The sequence below is a fragment of the Lutzomyia longipalpis genome, chromosome 2, assembly GCF_024334085.1.
Source record: "Lutzomyia longipalpis isolate SR_M1_2022 chromosome 2, ASM2433408v1".
NCBI lineage: Eukaryota > Metazoa > Arthropoda > Insecta > Diptera > Psychodidae > Lutzomyia > Lutzomyia longipalpis.
The window spans coordinates 21,750,280-21,764,180 of record NC_074708.1 but is presented as its reverse complement, the minus strand read 5'-3'; the positions used below and the strand labels follow the sequence as shown (position 1 = coordinate 21,764,180).

General features: G+C 37.0%; 1 long non-coding RNA gene across 1 annotated transcript; it reads right to left on the bottom strand.

Annotated features, from left to right (window-relative positions):
• Positions 1–10,162: 10,162 nt before the first annotated feature.
• On the bottom strand, positions 10,163–10,567 carry LOC129789548 (uncharacterized). Its single transcript, XR_008750474.1, has 3 exons — positions 10,506–10,567; positions 10,361–10,434; positions 10,163–10,263 (listed from the first exon to the last, which is right to left on the bottom strand). It is a non-coding gene; the product is annotated as an uncharacterized LOC129789548 (long non-coding RNA).
• Between the last annotated feature and the right edge of the window lie 3,334 nt (positions 10,568–13,901).

The window sequence follows — 13,901 nt, the reverse complement described above, 5'->3', positions numbered from 1 at the left end:
AGCATCATGAAGTGAGAAATGTCAATTGGGGCATTAAATGGGCCCCTATTCCCCCTGGGTGTGGAATTTACCACCGTCTCCGACACTATAAATCTCGTTGGAATTACATGAAATTTTGGCATATCTGTGATCTGCCTGTACACTTTTATTGCCCTCCATCACATGCAGCGGAATGTACAATGTGTGCGGCTTTCTCGGGTGAGCGACATCGCGCACGAGGGTTGAAAGTCAACAAACGCGCGCGCCCTACAAGACGCCAAGACGACGATGGGGGCTGCTGAAGGTGAAGTTCTCTGAGTTCTCTGTCCTACACTGAGTAAATTATTAATTTATTTGTATGCATTGCATGAAGACAATAGAGAAAATATTCAAATTTATGCATCAAACTGCTCCACTATACTTTTGCCATATAGCTAATAATTCGTTTTATTTTTTGACATTAAAGAAAATAGCAGCAAAAGAAGTGAATTTACCAGGTATTATTAAAGACTCTTTAAAGACACCCCCACTGTTAAGATATGGAGCGTCATTTCCAAGCTGATATCAAAGTGGAGAATTGTGATGAGAAAAGTGGGGAGGGTTGCTTAAGAGGGCGGGGGTGTCTTTGATATTGCAAAAGAGGGTGGTTCTGCCCCTGTGGTGCACAATTAAAATTTCACTCCCAAATGTGATATTAAATGTGTGTGTGTGTGTGTAGTTGGTATATTAAGACAAGACCCCATATTTATTCATACACCATACCTCACAGTATGTATATACCTACATATATGTATATAGTGGATATCCGGCGAAGATGACGACAATGAATATTTAGGAGGGGAGTGGCATAGTATGTGACAGTTTTAGGAACGTGGTGCAATCTGAATGAAAATCTAAATTTGCCCAGTAATATTCACAGTGCAAATTCGTACTTGCTCCATCTCCTCGTCGTGTACATATTATTTAATATAAATGTTTTCGGACAGAAGAGATGCTGTCAGTGTGACTTGCTGAGGATGGCATCCACCCCCGCACACACATTCTCCACGAACTCTGTGAAGCATAAGGGATTGCCATAATGTACCATGGAGATGACACACTGTCTGTCCATCAAGAATATTTCATTCACAGAGTTTGTGAGCAAATTTACCCTCTTATTCTTCCAAATCAGAAACATTTTAGGAAAGTTGTCACTTGCCACTCATTTCCCATCTGACTTTTACCCTCCCAACACCCCCATATAACCCCATAACTTGACACTTCATTAACAATTTATTGCCTTTTTCAAGGCACCACATCCCATGCCAACAAGTCGCATTGTTCGTACACATGCTCAAATCAGATTGAGAAAGCAATCGATGGGGAGTCATGTCACTACCAGGATATTCTTTAATTTGATGACTCTCCCCCCGCAAGTATATGAATAATTCATTATTGAGCTGTGGGAATTTATAGAAACAAATAATAGGGTCAGCTGATATATTTTACCATATCATCCATATCTCTTGTATCACATCAATAAGTAAGTGGTGCTATACGAAGCTTATTTATAAATAAAACTTAAGGTAGAATAAATCTAAATTGTTCTCCATATACATTAATAATAATTGTTACACGTGTCTTATAAGGAAGTTTTGCGTTTTCCAGAAAAGTTATTTAAATTTTATGTATGGTCACTGCCCTATACATATAAATAAATAATTTAGGCTCTTTTTAGTATATCTGGAATACCGCTTTTTGTTAAAATCTGGAGAATTTTAAATAGTTGAAAAAAATCTGTACCTATTTGTAGGGTAGCCTGTAAATAATGGTTATGGAAGGACCTGAGCAAAAACCTCTGAAAATCTCTGAAAAATTGCATTTCCCAATAAAAATCTAAGAAAAATTGAGTGTGAAAATTTTATAGGATTTGAACAACGGTGGTATAATTATCGAACATTAACACGGAATATTAGCATCCAAAAACGACTACCTATTGATTCTTCTTAAATAAGTGCATGAAAACTGTACGACTGAAATTGAATGTAACCAATAGTGCAAGAAACTGTATTGTAACTGTGAAAACTTAAAAAGCTCACCCGTACGTACTGCATTATTACTGGATAATATTGGATATAAAATGAGTGAGAACTTAACAAAAACTGCGGAAAACTCTCATGGCAGTAATTTCGCATAAAAACTGAACGAATAGTACAGGTACACTGTAGGAAAGCTGCATGATAAACAGATGGAATATGCGTGAAAATTGCATTAAAATCAGATGGAAGCTTTATCAAAACTGTTTGGATATTGAAAAAAAACTGCTTAAATACTGCAAAGATGTAGAGGCTGTGAGAAAACATGAATACTGCATAATTACAGCATAAATACTGGATAGCAACTACATAAAATGCGCATCAAAACGGCACAGAAACTGCATAAAAAATCTGCATAAAAAATGTCTGTCATTCTTACGCCTCATATACATATGTCTTTCTGACCTTTCTACCACTCATCATGCCATTTTTTGTCAGTCTTGTCACTCAGACACTGTTTTATTATTTCTCTTCGGCTCTGTGCTACTCTTTTTATCATACAGTGCAGTCACAATATGACTCTCATTGGGAATACCTGAACTACACAACTTGGCTTCTTAAGGGTTAACACAAAATTCTTCCATCCCAAATTAAAAAAATTCAGCAAAAAAGAAAAACTTTGTATACGAAAGAAGAAGTTAATTTTTCTGTGCGGATACCATTTAATTACCCTATTCATGGCAAAGTCCCTCGCATAGTAGGGGCCTATGTACAGCATTGCACAACGTTAGGGAAATGAAGCTGTAAATGGGAAGTATGTATACGGAAAATTTGCACAAAACACAAAAATTTGAGCCTGAATTGAGAAGGATTCTCACAGGTGAATAAACTGAGACAACGCGGAGAGCAAAATGTGTCTTCCCGAAAAATCGATTCATGGAGGAGTCCATAAAATTGAACGATCACGTGCACATTTCATTTTTATACAATTTCTTGAAATGTGCTTAAGTGCACCCCATAAAAAATTTCATGGCCCTAAATGGTTTGGGCGTGTTCCGGATAATACATGTATACATATAAATGCTATGAGGAGCACAAAGGCAAAAGGAGACAAAGTGAGGAATTTATAAATCACACACATTTTTTCGAGGACCTTCCACACCGCGTGGAAACAAATGTGAATTTCGATTGTGAAATTCGTGTACATGGAGGTTTGAAAGCTCTATATGCGCTATATAGTATACACACAAGTCCTTTTTATCAAATAAACGGCTCTATATTGTGGAATATGCCCGTGGCAACATGCAGGGAAAAAGAATATGTCAAACGCCGTCAGCAATTTTCTCCATTTTGCTGGCAAAATGGCTTTCTTCACGACTTGACTTTTTCCTCTAACCTACCCCTCCCCCTTTACCCTCGCGCTCTCCATTCCTACATTTGTGGCGGGGGCGGGAGAATTTTCCATGTACAATTTTCCAATATGTTTAGCAGGTTTCTTTTTTTGAGGACTGTGAATGTAACACAGTGTAGGTGAATTCCTTAGAATTTAGGAGAAGTGAGACGAATCGATTATAGCAATTAGAAATACATAAATTAGAACCTATATTTCACGCTCGCGTGTTTACTTAATAATTACAATATTTTTCCTCAAGACTTGAGTGACTTATTAGGCGACGGGAAAAATACGGGAAATGTGTACTTCCAACGAGTCCCCATTATTGCTCCCATACACCACCTAAAAGCACTATAGACCCTCGGGGTGTATTATATAAATTTTCAGGACAAAAGAAAACTTTTTTTCACTCCTCATATTGTAAATTTATCATCGTGACGCGACATACTCTCATAAATAACATCACCATATCGTGCAGTCTATTCCGTCAGGCATGGTGGAGCACCCTGTGCGTGGTTCAGCCAGGCAAAAGGAATGGGTCCTCTATACGAAATAAAATCCATACATGATGGCATGAGAGGTGGGGGGTGGATTGCGCCATATACCTGTTGCCTACCATCTATTTGTTCATTTATCAAAGTCATCATTTTGGTGACAAATTTTTAACAACAAAGCCACGAAGCCGGAGATTCCTTCAGAGTTGCTTCCTTCCTCTACATTCTTCTTTTCGTCTTCTTCGACCCCATAGAGCCCGCCCCAGCATCATGGATAAATGAATCCGCCTGATTTCCAACACGAAAATTCGATTGTTTCTTATCACAACAGAAACTCCATATGGGACCCGTTCTCTCGTGTAATTCACCCTCAGGATATATCGTGGCAAACACTCCTCCCCCTCGATCTCTCCGATTGCCTCTCAAACGACGCTCCACAGCCAAGATGCTATGGCAAGGGATGAAAATATTTGAAATGTAATGGCTTCACTCGAGGACATATTGGAATTTTGAGATTTATACCCCCAAGCTGCGAATCTTGTTAGTTCCACTGCTTCACTTAAGCTATATATGCGGAGCGAGAAATGCATGCTGTGTATATTGCATACATACATACATATGTGGGAACTTTGAGCAAAACTTCGAGTCACATTGCGGTGGAATAAGAAACATTTTGGGTAAATATTGGCTGTTAATCCATGTCTATTTTTTTAGTTCAAATAAGTAACGCTTTATTAATAAAATTATGTTTGTTTATTGGAGTTAAAATTGAAATAATGGCGAATATTTTACCAGGATATGCGTAATTTTAAATCGTATTAAAATAAGAATGATAAATCGCCAAAAAAGTAACAATTTAGGTGATCAAAAATTGACGACACAATTGCATTTTTTATCATTAAACTTTCATGTTGTTCTGACAAAATTTTTAATCTTCGAAAGCGTTAAAATTGTAAATTTATGACTGGTTTATAATAAAGAAAAGTTGCGTGTGTTGGTATGTTAGTAATCGTAATTTTTCTCTCTCTCTCTCTAAAAATTGCGCGAAGCGAAACAAATCCTTCTTTCGTTTAAAAAAAAATAACTTAGGAAAAGAAGAAAGGAGTCAATAATAGAATTATTTCAAAATCAGCGCACAAATCACGAAAATATAGTCCAGGAAGTACTGTAAGATGTAATCTCTGAAATTAAAAGCAGTTATCATAAAAAATAATTTCCATTTCCCATCTTGTTGAGACAAAGTTCTATTTCAGTAAAAAAAATCGCGTAATTTGTACATCGAGACTTGGAAGCGAAGACTTTGACGCAATTAAAAAAAATCTATTTTTCTCATCCTGTGAATTTTTTATGCCTTTCTGAAGCTTTGTATGATTTCTTAATCTAAACTCTTTTCTTTTCCTCACACTTTTGTCATCATTTCCATCAAAGTTTTTTTTTCTAGCAGCAGACTTTATGGGAGTTTTAAAAGATATCCGGGGAAGATGAGACGATGAGTAAATGGTGCAGAAGTCAGTTAGAAACATTGAAAAAGTTTGAGAAAGTTAATTATCATGGAGGACTTCTCCAAGTCAACTGTCATACAAAATGTAAATAATTCAAAAGACTCAATTTCCTATCATACCATGATATTTTTCATAAACATTGTAACGATGTCCTCTTCTCCAGCTCTTTTCGGCCAGCTTTTTTAGGTACTTACCTGCCGGTGTGCTTTTTTCTTTAAGGGCGCCAGATTTCCAAGGATATCGCACACCGGGGGTTTTTGAGAGGAAAAGATCGCACAATTTGGGGGTTTTAATTAAAAAGAAAAATTAACTTAAACCTCACTTTAATTAATAAAAAGAGAAAATTATAAATTTGGTTTTTAAGAATTTTACTTTACACTTTTATTCATTTAATTTAAAAAGAAAAATGATTTATATAAATTTAATTTTAAAGAAAAGACTCTACTTTAATTTTATACACTTCAATATTTAGCAAAAAAGAGATTTTAATTAAATGCGGAGATGTTGGTTGATGATGTTGCAGCTAGGAGAGCTGATTCCAGAAGAAAGATGATTACTCGGATTACTCACACAAGAACTGGCAATAGCCTCAAACCCCCACCACCGATCTTTCGATCTCTCTGCATTCGTCGTGAGAGAATTTTGGATATTTCTACTATCGCCTAAATATATACACCAGCCTAGCGCATGTACATGAAGATATGAATGTAACAACATAAAAGAAAGTTGTTTATGTTAATCTCTTAGAAAAACAGGTATTATCACTAATTGTAAGAACTTTATTGAATTCATGCGACATTCATTAAAAAATGATTTTTTAAGTTTTTCCTAAAGTTTTCTTTTAGTGCCTTATATTTTGCTTGTAGTGATACGATTTTGACGCTATCATTAAAAAGGTCAAATTATCCACTTTACAGTTCTTCAAAATTTATTAAAATAAGACAAGCGCTTGAGCTGTGATGGTCCAAATTTGGTACACTTTTCACCTTCCCTAATATTCCACAATTAGTTTAAACTAAAGTCTACAAAGTGTAGAATCTGTTCTGTTTATTTTTAATCTTTATTTTTCAATATCTCGAATTCAATGGACAGAAAAAGAATAAAAATTGATGCTTGTTCGACATAATATTATGTAAAGGTTCTTTGAAAAGCTGTGGCGTGTTGCAAAATATTATAAATGCCTCAATAAGTTTATTCCTCCGTAAGCACCATCGTTGAAGGAGAAAAAAAGATGAGAAGGATGAGCATGAGAGACTCTGGAGGACATGCAAAAAGAAGGAAAAAAACTATCTCTCTTAGTTGGTACAACAAGAGGGAAACTTCTTGTTCAAAGACCTCTACCACCAATCGTTCTCTCAGTTTCCGTGGGGTAATTCTGGGAACGATTGTGTGTGTCAGTGTGAATGTCGTCGAGAAAGCCGTTCATGGAGAAAAAACTCTAGCAGCAGATCATCGTATTTTCTGCTGTTTTTCCACTTCATTGGTTCAAGACCGATAAAATGGAGATGTATCGAATCAGGATGAGCATCGGTGGAGGATAAAAAAAAAAGACACTGCAAGCTTACACCATTGAACCTGCGGGGAGCTGCAAAGGGATGAGCGACGGGGGATTTCACATTGCTCTGTGACAAAACCCCTTTTATTTACAACCCACCCAAGAGATATTTCCTCATGCGATTGCCCTTAGGAGCCAGGGCGGTTGGAGAGGGTGAGTGTGTGTGTGTGCACAAGGAAGGATGGTATCGATAAACGCGATTCACATCGCACTTTGCTAAACAAAGGCGTCTCAAGGAGCTTTCTCGTCTTGCTCTTTGGATACAATTGACAAATGGGTGTTGGTTTTTCCCAGAAAGATATGTATGTCACAGGGCCCAATGTCTCTCTGGGTATAGCCCCAATGCTCTCCGACACGCCAAAAATTCGCCAAAATGTCAGAGAAAAGGAACGTGTGATTTACTATCCGCCCCACCCGGACTTCAAGATAGATTAACTGAAAGAAGATAGATATGATTCCCCACTTGAGAATTGGGTAATCGGAATAATATTTCGGTTTGGCTCATAAATAAACGAGAACGATAAGACAAAGGACATGGCACCGACACAGTGCGAGGATAAATTAGAAAATGTCAAGTGACAATTTTCGGGTATTAAAGTATTTATTTTCATCCCCCGGAACCGACATTTTTCTACACCTTCCCACCCCCGCCCCCTTTGCTTCGCAATTCGCAGTCCCAGCGGGTTGTGTTATGGGGGTAAATCGAATTGAAAATTTCTTCTCAGCACATCCATCGTGGGTCACAGTGTCTGTTGGGGTACTTGTGGTAGATGTTCCCGATGTCCCTCTTTTACCACAACCAAACCATAAATAATAATTTCATGCATATATTTCAGCACCAAAGACTCTCAGAAAACTTCAGTGGAACTTTTAAGTCTTTCATCGACTTTTCTCTCGCACTTAAGCTCAGTCAACCCCTTTCAATTTTCACCCATCTTTCAAAGAAGAAAGATTCGAACTTGCGAGAAAAGGGATTTCCATACATCCATTCTCTTTGATAGACTGACTTCATACCCAAAGTTACTAAACAGATGGAAAATATGGATTTAAATTTCAATTTATTGGGAAATCTTTTAGAGGGAGAATAAATAAATAAAGTGAGTTTGATGAGTATGAGATAGCAAGGGGTGAATTAGCAATTATGATGATTAAAAGGATAATTTTAGAATCAAATTCAAATCAGTTTGGTAAAGTATAAATGGAAATATGTATATCTTGATTATTAAATTACTTACCTACACAATAATCTGATAAAATATTAAGATTTATGTTATGAAAAGTATGCAAAATACAGATCACCATAAATTGAGCAATATCCCATAGAAATGTAGATTCACAAACAAGGAATAATATTAGACAAGTAACGGTATAGGAAGTTCAATCATAAATATTGTTTCCCATGAAATTCAGGAATGAGGAAGTCTGATGAATGATTTAATTCTTTATCTTGTAGCATTTGCTCAGCATGCATTCATCCTTTTGGCAACATATAAATCTCAATTCAGGTACATAGTGTCACAAATTTTACTCTCACAGACGAAGCAAGATATGGTGTGCATTCAAAATGTGGAAAGGGAGCATACATCATAGCGCGGCAAGCAAAAAGAGCTGAAGGAGAGGAGCTGGAGTGAAGGCAGGCCTCTTTGGCAGCCGGATAGTTGGTGGAGGAAACTGTTGTACCAACAAATTGTCGGAAATGTCAGAATCGCAAATGGGAAGTGCAAATATTGTGAAAATTGCTGTATCCAAATCTCAACATTTGGGGAGTAGTAATTTCAGAATTTATGTGTATTTGTATTCGCTTTGACTTTCAATGATCGAGTTATGAATTGTGCAAGCGGAAGAAAAGCACAATGCGGCAGAAGAGATGCTTCTCACCTTTTATAACATATCAACCCCGCATCTTGCTATTGTTGCACAACATAGCATCCTTTCACATCTACGTGACAGACCAGAAAACATTCAGCAGCGCTATATGTGGGGATGAATGTCTTGTCATAATACTATGACGATGATGAAAATTTAGGTAGGTACAACATGTATAACACCCCGGCACCCTCCTTTCAGGAGTCGTCTGCAATTGTTGATTTTCACAATTTTCACGTGAGCTGTTTTCCTGAAATTAAATCAAATGGATCAGAGATTTTGCCATATGTTGACAATTTTGCACCATCTCTCTGCCAATATTGTGCACAAGGATACAAATTTTGTGGTATTGCTTTCACCACATGGCCACCGCATAGGTAAACCACCTGCCCCTTTATAGTCGGGACAACAACTATATACGCACCCCTTGCACATCTAGCTCCAATGAGGGTCCTCTGAAGCGGCATACCACCGCCAAATTGTTTACACCATTTCATCAATCATCATTACAACACGATGCATCCCCGGCAATAATAATTTCCGCTAGAAACTAATTTGAACTGGATATTTCCATTTGTCCCCGCTCCCCTTATATGTATGTATGTGTGCATTTGACCACGCGGGAACAGAGGGAATGTTGCACAAAAGTCATTCGCCCATGGAAGTTGTGATTATTCATGATCTGATTTGTATGACATAAATTATACATTTATGCTAATCAGGTATTATCATAGTCATTCAATCGGCTATAAACATACATCTTGCATTAACCGTCGCATAACAAACACCTCATCTATGATTTCCACATTTAATTTGTATAAATTTTACCACAAAATCCAAATGCGAAACTCCATTGGAATATTCCATGGTGTATACTGTGTACATAATTAAATGAAAAGAGCCCCGGTGTGGGGTACAAAAATTCCAATTGTGGCATTCCAGAGCAAGTCTAATTGAAAAATTCTGAGAATTTTTCATCGTGGTCTGTTAGAAAAATAAATTAAAAATCACTCTTTTGGACATTCTTTTGGAAAATAACCAAGCATGGTGGTTTTCATAAAGTAGGTATACTACTAAAGCACATACCATACCTATGTATATATTTTTATGAGAGCGCCAGCTCATATATCTGGAAAAATAATATACCATAACTCCATTGCAGCTCGTTATATAAGTAGTTTATGTGTCACCATCATGATAAATTAATGTTATGTACAGCACATGCATAAAACTATAAATTTTCAGTTCAATCAAGAGAATTTTCACAACTACTCTACTCTAAAAAAAATGTTTATAAAAGGAATTACACGGGTAGATACTGACGGAAATTTAATGTTTTTGATGTTTAAGGACAATCCTTCCGAATTGCGTCAGCCAAGGGACGGTAGGTCAACCCAAACACATCCTTTCAATTTTAGGGGCCAGAGCTTTCGACGCTACTGTGCGTCTTCCTCAGTGGCTGGAATTTTTATTAAACATTTAAATAAATTACAATTTTTCCTTTCAATATTTCGTTTCTTTCAATTTTTCCAATTTTTCAAAATTTTCTAACTTACTCAATTGTGTCTTTGTTTGGGAATCGTCAAACGTCTGAATTGAATGATCTTGCTGATTTTCATGTAGGGGGATTCTATTTTTGAAGAGAATACGATTAACTGACTAACTTGTGATCTTTGGGACATTAATTTTCTTGAATTTTACCTCTTTTTTCTTTGATTTTCTTTCACTGTACTGTAACTGACTTTTCTTGGCAATTGTCTGAGACATAACTGACAATTTTTGAAATTATAAGGGAAGGGGTTATCCTACAAACATTGAGATAAGCATAAGTGGCATAATGGCATGGCGGTTTCCTTCATGTTTCATGCAGCAATGCTGCATAAGCAATGTTTATATCCGCGCATTCCTCACGTCGATTGACGATCCGGGAGAGATTCTTCTTGATGTGAGCTGCCTCCAAAATCAATCGTTTCCTGTGATTTCTGTGCTGATCAATAATCTTCGTTGCTTTCAGGTCAAACTCATGTCCAGTGGCAGCCACATGGATGCACAACGAGGATGCCTTGGAATTTCTCATGGGAGGACCCACATCACTTTTGTGTCCACTGAGCCGATTTCTCAACATCTGGGACGTAGTCCCAATGTACTGTTTCTGGCAATCCTTACAAGGAATACTGTACACCACATCGCACCTCCTGTCCATTGGAACCGGCTCCTTTACGTGGGAGAAGAATTCTGCGACTTTTCGTGGGGGCTTGAATGCAACCCTTATCCCTGTGGCGCGCATGATCTTTCGCTGAAGTTTCTCAGAGACTCCCCTGATGTAGGTAAGAGTGTGAAAGAACTCAATCTGGTCAGCCAGCGCAACAGTACCACGAGTATCCGGTCGCCCTCCCTGTCTCATCAATCTCTCAATCACGCCCTCCGGGAAATCGTTTTTGCGGAGGATATTCGCCACTTGATTATCAGCATTCTCATGCGGATTGGTGGTGAGCATTCTGGATCTCCTAATAAGGTTCCGGGCCACTGAGGAAGACGCACAGTAGCGTCGAAAGCTCTGGCCCCTAAAATTGAAAGGATGTGTTTGGGTTGACCTACCGTCCCTTGGCTGACGCAATTCGGAAGGATTGTCCTTAAACATCAAAAAAGGAATTACAATTAAAGAAATAAAAACATTTTACACACAAGAGTAAAAGTTGTAAAATAACAGCAGTTTTGATAAGTATGTATGTATATATAGGTTGGTCAATATAATATGGACCGTTCTTATGGGCTAAACCTATATTAATTTTATACCATGAAGAAGAACTTTATCTAGTCCGAAATGCCGGTTTTGATTAAGAAAATTATCCAAATATTAAACCAAAAATCCATGATTCAAAAATTCGTAGAACTATAACGCTTTTTGAAAGTTTCTTTGTATATAATAAATCTATGTATGTATGTATATAACAAAGACTTATACTTCGGACCTGTTGTAAATTTTAGACTCCAAAATTCCGCCCAATAAGCAACATAAATTTATGATTCTACCCATGGTCCAACTTTGAGAATCTCAATGAACACCTTGAATATGTAATAATGTAATAAAATCATTATTTTTCTCACAGTTGAGCACTTCCTTCAACTCTCACTATTTCACCACCAAGTTCCTCTCTTTTTTTACGACAATCAAGTAGAATTTTTATCTCGAATTGCTCCAAGAATCGCGTGACTCGAAAAAGGAGGGGTTGAAATGTTCGAGGGGAGTGTAAAATGAATTCAGCCAGGGCGAGAGACAAGCCTCCCGAAAAAAAAATGAGAGCACGAGAGGGGTGATTGTAAAAAAAGCCACAGTAAAAGACCAAGTCCCAAAAGCTCAGAGGTAAGATTTTGAATTTAAAGCACACCACCATAAAGCGTTTTATGTGCAAAATGGCTTTTTATTCCTCCTTTTCTGGTTCCTCGTGCAAGATGGGCAAAATATGAATTACAATACTCTTCCTCCTTACTTGTGGGCATGAGATGAAAATATACTTCACAGTATCTGTCTTCGTGTGCCTCATCTTCATAATTTATTCCTCTATCCATTGCCTTACTGAATTTAGCATTTGATTGAATTGTATATGTCGTCGCTGTCGTCAATAGTTGGGAGGGTGGTACTACGAACGACACATAGAACAGAGAAGCTTCATTTCAGCCAACTCAATTGAGACATCAACTTACCACCAAAATGGGGAGAATTTCTATCGGTGGAAAGAGGCATCACCCTGTAGTGAAGCAAAATAGACACAAAATATACCCCACCCTTGACTTCCTGCCGTGAAAAACATGGCAGGGAGGCCTAGAAAAAAAAAGATACAAAAGAAACGTGGAGACGAATACGGAAGAATAACAGCAATACAAAAGCTCTCCCCTATACTAACTCGAAAATTCATTTTAGTGGCAACATCACAAGAGGCAAAATTCGTATTAGATTCCCCATTAGAGTGGGGCAGAATGGGGGAGATGAATTGTTCTTTAGTGCAAATCAGAGTGGAAAAAAGCACACAAGTGACACTGAAACAAATTGAAATTGAATTACACCCACATTTCCGTGAATGTGAGTACTTGAAGACGCGCACGAAATGATTTCGCCATCCGTGGTGGAAGAAGTTTCTTTTTTTTTTCTTAAATTGCGGAATCACCCCAAATTTGGGCAATCTTTTTGGCATCTCCGTCAGCCTACATTGCGCCCATTACCAAACGCGAAAGTGGAACTCGAAAAGTTTAAAAGCAAAAAGGATTTCTTTTTAAAATTTAAATATACATAATGGATGATTTCGTTGAATATGAAAAAGTCAATGGGAGTGGAAGCTGAACGGCCATTTAAAGTCCGGCACAAAGCATAGAGAGCAAGCATAGGTCAAGCAACTCCTGATTTCTCGTCTCATGAAACATAAAATGCGCATCTGGATCAAGAAAGGAGTTTACCAGTTTTTCCATGAGAAAATATTTTATTTAATTTTTGAAGAAAAACAAAAGAATAAGAAATCGCCAAAGACACCTCTCATTTTATACTGCGATCAGCTGAGAAAGCTCGATAAAGATTTATTTTAAAAAAATATTTCTCCTATACATATTTAGCTTACATAATATATCAATTTATTTAAATTAATTTTTAATGAAATTCTTGTAAACTAATAATTTCACAATTATGTTGTACAAATATATGCGAGCGAAATATTTTTAATTAAAATCCAAGGAATAAATATCAAAAGGAAAAAATATAATTATTTAATTTTGTTGCAGGAACGAAAAGAAAAAAACTGCAAATGCCATATTGCTGTGAGTGCAAAATTGCAGTGTGGTGAAATTGAAAATGTTTTTCTATCGTAATATTGAGATAACTATAGGCTTAAAAATGTGTTTTAATTATAACTTTGGAACCATTCACTTTATCTCTCACTGGAAATTGCATTCGTGGTGTTCTTTTGAATATTTCCTCAGCATTTCAGTAGAATAGAGTGTGGTTTTTATTTCTCCCCACAGCTCACAACATAAGTAAATCTGTTGGGGGTTTTTAAGTTTGAGACGAGGTATAGGGCACAAAAAAGTGCCGACTTGCGGAAAGTTTCA